At 33.4% G+C, this 9315-nt stretch overlaps 1 pseudogene; it reads left to right on the plus strand.

The window, feature by feature from the left end:
- Window positions 1-6714: 6714 nt before the first annotated feature.
- Window positions 6715-6833, plus strand: LOC112481211 (annotated as a pseudogene).
- The last annotated feature ends 2482 nt before the right edge of the window (window positions 6834-9315 follow it).

A 9315-nucleotide genomic window follows, 5' to 3' on the forward strand; every position in this document is an offset into this window, starting at 1 on the left:
AAAAGGAGCAAAGGAACAATTAGAGAAATTCAATTTTTCCTACTTTCAAGTTCTCTTAGGCAACTTTGGCTTGAGACATATCAATCCTCTGTATTTGTATCAAACTATAAACTCAACAATGTAAACTGGATCTTGAGTTAATACTCTTGAGTGTTTATTAAATATACCTGAGTGAAGACATAGTTTTTCCATTAGGCATGGTAGACAGTTACTGTTACAATTGTTCCTACATTAAAAGCACATGCTCAAAGACTTCCCCTTCTGGCCTGAAGGAATACTAGGGATAGTATTTACCACCCTACCTTAAATAACTAGAAAACAGGAAAATATATGAAAAACAATTTTCACATTTTGGAAAACAAGCAACATAGATCAGGATACTGGAAGGAAATAAAACAAATGAGGTGAGCACTGTGATTGTCCCAATTTACTAAAGAGAATTTTCAGTCCAAAGTATTGGAAAGTAGAACCCCAACAGAATCTAGCAGCTTTGCTGACTTAAAGAGTCAGAGTTTGGAGTTTGTAGAAGACAAGGTGACTAGAATTTGGCTGCCAGAAAGGAGACACAGAGAGGCATTGAAAAGTGACTTCCATTAGGTTTTGGCTGAGTACTGATCTGTACATGCATTAGAGGAAACTACCTAAATTTAGGAGGAAAACAATGGAGAGAAGTTGGTAGTTAAAAGCCAGAACTCACACAGAACTGGGGATAGTTTTTATTCTAAATAGCCAGAATAGAAAAATCTTATAATACATAGTTTGTCACAGGTAGTCCTCAAGGTATTTCCTCAGTAGTGGAGCCACAAAAACTTGAAAGCAAACCTAAAAATGATCAAAGTGATTTTAAGTAGCTTAAATGAATCCCAGAACAAAGGCCAACAATATTTAAATACAGCAAAATCCAGTACCAATCGACATAAAATTCACAGTGCCAAGCACTCAACAAATTATCAGACATTTAAAGAAACAGGAAAATACTCTGAATGACCAAGAGATTAAAAAGTCTCATAATTGACAGAGATGATAGAGTAATAGATAAAAACTTAAAAAAAAAAAAGATCATAAATATCACCCATATGTTTAAGGCATAGAGAAAAACCTTGTAATGCTGAGGAGAAAAATGGAAGATACATAAAAGGTCCAAATGAAACTTCTAGTGATAAAAAAAATATATAACATTCGAAACAAAAAACAAAGCACTGAATGAGATTAACAGCATACTAGATGCTGCAGAAGAGAAGAATAGTAAACTTGGAAACAGCCAAAAACAAAACAAAACAAAACAAAAACCCAGCAAAAAAAAAAAAAAAACCCAAAACAACCAACCAAACAAAGTGAAGCATAGAGAGAGAAAAGAGATTGAAAAAGAGAAGTACAAGAGCATTAGTAAGTTGTGGGACAATATAGGGGGTCCTATTGAATATTTAATTAGATTATCAGAAAGCATAGAAAGAGAATAGAGGACAGAAAAAACGTTTGAAAAAATAATGGCAAAAATTTATTCAAATGTGTTGAAAATTCTACATCCACAAATCAAGTGATATCACTGAGACCCAAACAGAAAGAAACATGAATTAAACCACGCCGAGATACATCATACTCAAATTTTTGTAAACCAATGATAAAGAGAAAAATTTTAAAGCAGCCAGAGAGAAAGGTACATTACATATAGATCAGCAATGATAAAAATGACATTAGATTTTTTTTAAGTAACCAAGCATGCCAAAAGATAATGAGGCATCATCTTTAAAGTACTGAAAGAAAAAAACGTAGACATAAAAATTCTACGCCCAGCAAAAAGAACTCTGAAAAATGAAGTAAAATATTTTCCTAGATGAACAATAGCTGAAAAGATCAATTGCCAGCAGATATGCACAGGAGAAAGCTTTGAGATAAGTTTTTTAGACAGAAGGAAAATGATGCTATATGGAAATTTGGATCCATACCAAAGAATGAAGGGCACTTGAAATAGTTAATATGAGGGTAAATATAAAAGCCTTTTCCCTCATTGCTTTAAAGCTTGTTAGAAGATAATTGACTTTAAAGCAAAAGTAATAATAATGGGGTTATAACACATGTAGTGATAAAATGTATGACTGCAGCACCGCGAAGGAAGGAAGTGGGATAATGTAAGTATATTGTTCCAAAGTTTTTACACTGGGTATAATGTATGATAATATTTAAAGATAGACTCTAATAAGTTCAGAACACATTTGTAACCCCTAACAAATAACCCTAGCAAACCATTAAAGAAATCTAAACAAAGAAATATAACTAATAAGAAAGCAATGGAAATAAAAAAGAAAAATAAAGAAATCCTCAATCCCAAGGAAGGCAGAAAAAAGAAAAAATAGAACAAAGAACATGTGGGATGAAGACAAAATAATGGCAACATGGTAGATTTAAACTCAATTATATTGATAATCACATTACATATAAATGGCCTAAACATACCAATGAAAAAGCATGGATTGCCACTTAAAAGTATGATTCTTCTATATGTTTTCTAAGAGATACCCCATTTTAAATATATAGACCCGTATAAGATCAAAGTAAAAAAATGGTAAAAGATATACTACAAAACACTAATCAAATGGAAGTTATACTTACTACATTTATATCAGATTTCAGAGCAAAGAGTATTACTAAAAGCTAAAGAGAGAAATTGTATATGCACCCAATCACAAAGTTTAAAAACACATAAAACAAAAACTGACAGAACTGAAAGGAGAAATGGACGTATGTACAATTATTATTAAAGATTTCAGCATTTCTCTTTCAGTAGTTAACAAGTACAAAGCAAATCTGTAAAGATAGAAAAATTGAACAATACTTTCAATTAACTTGACCTAATTGACATTTACATAACACTCTCCTCAGAAAGAACAGAAGACATATTTTTTTTCAAGTGCATATGTAATATTTACCAAGAAGGAAAATATTCTAGGCCATAAAGTATCAAAAAAGGCAAGAATTAAAATCACATAAAATATGTAATATTTACCAAGAAGGAAAATATTCTAGGCCATAAAGTATCAAAAAAGGCAAGAATTAAAATCATATAAAATATGTTTTCTTATTAAAATAAATAAATTAGAAATAAATAACAGATATCTAGAAAATCCCAAATACTCTAAAATTAAATAATGCTCTTCTAAATAACTCCTGGATCAAAGATGGACTTGCTGGAGAAATTAGAAAGTATTTAAACAGTAAAAATAAAAAACATGACATCAAAATTAGCAATCTGTGGCTAAGCACTGCTTAGAAAGAAAAATTTATAGCATTTATTGATTATATTATAAAACAAAAAGATCCCAAACCATAATCTAGATGATGCTGAAATAATTAGGTTACCATATGCAACAACAGCAGCAACAACAACAACAACAACAACAAAGAATAAAGAGTTTGGACCTTTAAACTATATACAATTTTGTATAAATAAAAATTAACTCAAAACTGATCAAGAATCTAAATGTAAGAGTTAAAAATATAAAACTTTTTAAAAATAAGATAAAAATATTTGTGACCTTATATTAGGCAAAGATTTCTTAAATTGAACATAAAAAGTAGGAACTATAAAAAAAAACACTAGATAAATTGAGATTTTTCAAAATTATATACTTTGGCTATTCAAAAGACTTATGAAAAAGTGTCCGGGCACTAGCTGGGAGAAAATATTTTTAAAACATATCTGATAAAGGTTTATGTTCAGAATATATAAAGAACTCTTACAACTCCATAATAAAAAAAGTTCACTAAAATACAATGAGACCAAAATATGTGCATTCATAGATGTCCAATAAGCATATAAAAGGTTGCTCAATATGATGAAACAATAAAAATGAAAATAAAAACCATAACTAGATACCTCTGCATACCTACCAGAATGACTTTAACCCAAAATACAGATAATGGCAAGTGTTGATCAGGAAGTGTAACAACCTCATAGACAGTTGGTGAGAATGAAAAATTATACAGCTACTTTGGAAAATAGTGTAGTGGTGTCTTATAAAGTTAAACATACACTTACCATATGACCCAGCAATTCTACTCCTAGATTTTTTTACCCCAAAGAAATAAAAACATACATCCCTTCAAAACGCTGGACTGAAATATTCATAGCAACTTTACTCATAATAGTTTTAAACTGGAAATAAATCATATTTCCATCAATAGGCAAATGTATAAACAAATTGTGATATAACCATAGAATTAATGCTACTCATTAATAAAATAAACTAACACATGCAACATGGATGAAGTTCAAAAGCATTTTGCCAGATGAAAGAGGTCAGTCATGAAGGAACACATACTATATAAATCTATTTATATGAACATTTCAAAAAGGCAAAACTAGTGGTACAAATTGTATCTATTTACTACAAAAGGGTCAAGTGTGGGTAGAGTGAAAGAAATAATCTATCATGATAGTGGTCGTGGTGTACTTTTGCCAAACCTCATTGAAATGTATATTTCAAATTGGTGAGTTATACTGTATACAAATTATGCCTCAATAAAACTGACGAAAAATCAGCCACCCATACTGGGGTAATTTTTTCAGGAAGCAAAAAATAATCTCTTAGTTATTTACCCTTTCTTACTTTTCACTGGCATTAACGCTGATGTTACATCATACTCATGTTTGTTGAAATCTAACATTCACTAAAAGCGAAGAGGTGCACACTAATAAACAGAAACACTCTTTGGGAGGACGGTATAAGATTCTTTTGGTAGAATGAAGTGACAGGAAAAGTAAATAATAATCAGTCATAATCTAATTAATTGCTAAGTGGTAGAACGCAATATGAAAAACTCCATGGAGATGAGGATAGCTCCTTTGGTTAAAAGTGCTTTAATGCCTCTTGAATCCCAGGTGTGAAAAGAAAGAAGAAGCAGGAAAAAAATCCACAGCAAAGCTGTCAGACATAGTGGGTCTTTGGCTCTCAGAAAGAAAGGTCACTGCTGCCTTTTTCAAAATGCTAACAGTAATCGTTCTTAGGCAGTAGCAGTGGTTCTATTATCAGCTGAGCAAACTGCATTGTCGGTGATTGACAAGGTTTCCACCTCCAGATTTCCACCTCCATAACTGTGCTTAACAATGTGGGGCTTGCAATCTCCTGCTCAATATGAGAATTCAATGGGGCTTAGGAAGGCAGAAACCCAGCATGGGATCCTTGTGGCATGTACTTCTTCTCACTGTACTCTCCTGTGGAATGTTCTGCTTAGCAAGTCAAGCTGTTGAAGGAAGCAAGAACTTTGGAAGCAGAAAATACTGTTGGCATAGCCCGAACACTTCCCATTGCCTATTTGTGACAATCTGCTAGAAGTCCAGTGTCAGTACGTAATGACATTTTCACCAGAAAGTGAGTAGGAAGAGATAGGTTGAAAGTCCATTTTAATAGAAAAGTGAGAAATCAGCATGGTCCTGTCAGTTGGTAATGGGATTATTTAGGGGATTTCACCTAGAAGTCATGAGCTTATATTCTGTAAAACATGGACCAGTCAGGTTTGTGGGTGTGTGGCTCAGAAAGGCACGTGTTTAGTTTAATGCTCTGCTGTTGCCATCTTGAAATTATTGGTAGTTTTATCTGTGAACTTCTGTTTGATAAGTAAAACCCAATAGGACAGTGGAGCACATGTGACATGTGCAATATGTGTATCTGTCATTCCTTTCCACCCCATTCATGTGTAATCTACACAATGCCCCATGAGTACAGAATTCCAGTGGACCCTCAATTCATGGGAGTTCAGTGAGACAAAGTGAATACAACGTAAGCAAACATATTATGTGTAAGACAAGGTAAGTGAGTCCATAGATAGTCTTGAGAGTTTGAGAGGCCATGTTTTCTATTTGAACCAGAATTTGCTTCAAATGTAGCAAGTAGGTAATGACATTCTTTAGGAATAACCAAAAAATCTTATCATATGCTTTCTTAATTGTACAAATACCTTCCTTTCGCAATTATTTCTGCTGAAAACGATGATTTAGAAGGAAAAAAGAAAGATAAGGCTTAATTCTTTTTTTCTTTTAATCATTCATTTTTCATCATTAAACTGAAGATAGAGCAAATTTTTAGAATCTGTACATTTCAAATAGTGAAATGAAAACAGTTGAGTTAGTTTTGTTCATTATTTCCAGTGTTTTGGTAAGAATGAAATACATATGCATGTATGAGTTACAAAATACAAATTATATAATTTTGGTGATTTTGTGTACGAGTTAAATGTTCTTATATTTGCATTTAAAACTAACAGTGAATGATATAAAGACAAATGGTAAAACTTATTCTAATAACTAAAAATTTTAATTTTTCTTTACTTAGAATGATCATAAATAGCAAAGAAAAAAATACCGTGATGGATAAAGAGGCTGTAGAACAAAAGAAAAAGCTTTGTATTTCAGTACCTTTAGTGGTACTTTTTTCCTGCTTTTTGAACAGGGATCCTGCATTTTTATTTTAAACTGGGCTCTGACTATATAATTTTCAGGGCCCTGATATCAATATTAGGTGCTCTCCCAAGTGAAATCCATTAGTGCTATTTTACATGTCAAATATCAACTATCAAAGGTGGCTATACACTTTATTAATTTTGTACCTCTAACTACTCAGCCTTCTAACGTAGGCTGAGCAATTAAGTAGACTTTTTCCATCTTGAGTAAGGCTGTGCATCAAGCAATCCATCAGACAATTATAAAATATCTACTAGGTCTATGGCCATGCCACCTTGAACAAGCCTGATCCTGTCTGATCTCGGAAGCTAAGCAGGGTTGGGCCTAGTTACTACTTGGATAGGAGACCACCTACGAAGACTGGGTGCTGTAGGCATAAAAAAAAAAAGTATCTACTATATGCCATTTACTCATTATAAAATCTTTATAACTTAATTGTCGGAACAGATATTTACATAGCAAAGTGGTACATGCTATCTAAAATAGACATAAAAACACACAGGTAAGGGTGATGTAATTGCTGGCTAAACACTTGTGGATGACAGACTTGACTTTACCAAGATAGCATCGTTTCAGCACAGCTGAAAATAGAATTTTTGCAGGTAGTTGGCAGATTGATAAGAGGACATTCCAGGCCAAGGGATATTTTATTCTCATAACTAAATTCACCATAATGCATTCTGCTTTTGAGTTTTAGAATTTGTTGTTTGCATTCTTTTTTTAGAGTTTTCTGTATAAAATAAGGCTAATTATTGTGTTTGTGGTAATGTATATGTATATTTCTTTTAAAATTTTGTTTCCTCTTTTCCCTCATAAGGATACAGGGTGATATTTTTGAAAATAAAATGTTTTTATGCCATTATCTTCTCCTTATGGTTTTGGAAAAGTGATTTTTATTTTGAAAAATAACCTGGAACATTTGACCTCTTTTTTACTGTCACCAGTGAAGGAAGATATATAAAAGTTGTGGTGTTGGTAGTAGGGAGAAAAAAAATCAATCATGAGTTATGGAGAAATTCACCAAGGACATGGCTCCACCAGTAACATCAGCAGCAAAATGATGGGATTAGGGTTATAACTCAAGATCCAGGATGCTTTTGAAATTTGAGATATGATAACATTCCAGTGTATTAAGTAGAAGCAATATCCTATAGGAATCAAAGATGTTTGTGATAATTGCAAGTCTTTCTCAGCCCTAACAGTAATGAGGACACTGTTACTATTTTGACTAAAAGGGCAAGATAGGTACTGGTCATGCAGAGCAACATAATTTTGTATTCTGTGCCATCTCTCTATTCCTGTGATAGCAGGAGAGTGGGGGGAATCAAAGAAGGAATTAGAGGAAATGAGATGGAGAAATCTATCAAGGGTATAGAATAGCTGAAGGGCAGTAATACGGATAGCAGTTACAGGCTCTGATTTTCCACTGCTCCTTCTCTATCAACTCAAATGACTATGTGCCTAGCCCTCCCTTCTCATCTGAGAAAGATGTACTGGCCGCAGAGCAGGAATCAATGCTCATAACTGAAGAATGGGAAATGAAAGTCTGCCTGGAACTGTGGTGGCTAAAGGTTATGGTTAAACTATGTTTATTTGTAAACACACCCATGTTGGAGATAAATGTACATGCTTTGAAAGATGGTTTTCCCCCAGAGATAAATGTCTTGTGGACACTCCCATCCTGACACTCTCTGAAGAGGCTTTTATAAATGATGTTCTCTTACTTCCATTTGTTTGGCTTTTAGCAGTAGGAAGCCAAGAAAAGGCCCAACTTCAGTGTTGAGGGCTGTGGGGAAGAGTAGCAAAAATACCTGCAGGTGTGGAAGGTTGTTCAATGACCCTGGTGTGCAGAAGGCCGTGAAGAAATTATGAGATTAGAGAAACGAGAGAGTGATAGCAGCTACTTTTCAGCAGCTTTCTCCTGTTGCCTTGAGAATCATTTAGAGCCTGAGAAAATAGTGCAAAGTAAAGAAAGGGCTAGAAATGATAGTTGTCCAACCTAGGAAGAAAAGAGATATTCGAGTTTGCCCCAAAATGTTCAGAAGTGGAATGGCTGAACAAGTCATGTTAGGAGAATAGCAGAACACACTTTTTCTACTTTGCATTTTCCTAGGGAAATAATAGGTATACCTAAACATTGAGAACATCTTAGGTAATTTACAAGGAGCATTAGTAAAGCCAGGAAAACTTGCAAGCCAAACTAAACACCTCCAAGTTTTAAGAGTGGGCAGAGAATACAATTAAATAGCGAATGAAGATTAATGGCTTCTTTAAAAAGGATTAAAGCAGCTTTGAAATTGCATCAGGCTAACAGGCCTTTATATGGCCTCTTTTAACTTTCTGTTGAACTGCCAATGAAGACAGAAAGACAAAAACTCGTAACACCAACAAAACTGAAAATTTCAACCTATTTCCATAATCTTGGTAAATGTGATTGTTGGAGGTGGAGGTGTAATTAAAAGTGAACTTAATAAATTTCTTTTTCCATCTTTATTGAGGTGTAATTGACATATCTAACATTGTGTAAGTTGAAGGTATATAATGTGATGATTTGATACATGTACATTGTGAAATGATTATCATAATAAGGCTAGTTAATACATTCATCACCTCAAATTATTTCCATTTTTTTTTTTTTTTGGTTATTGTGAGTACATTTAGACCTACTCTCTTAGTATCTTTGTGCACTGTTGGTGGAAACGTAAACTGGTACAGCCACTATGGAAAACAGTAAGGACGTTTCTCAAGAAATTAAAAACAGAACTACCATATGGTCCAGCAATCCCACTTCTAGGTATCTTTTATCAAAAAGACAAGAGATAACTGTCCTATGCTGGCCATTGGTTTCTTCAGTGGTG

This window comes from Pteropus alecto, unplaced genomic scaffold, assembly GCF_000325575.1.
Source record: "Pteropus alecto unplaced genomic scaffold, ASM32557v1 scaffold565, whole genome shotgun sequence".
In the NCBI taxonomy this organism is placed as follows: domain Eukaryota; kingdom Metazoa; phylum Chordata; class Mammalia; order Chiroptera; family Pteropodidae; genus Pteropus; species Pteropus alecto.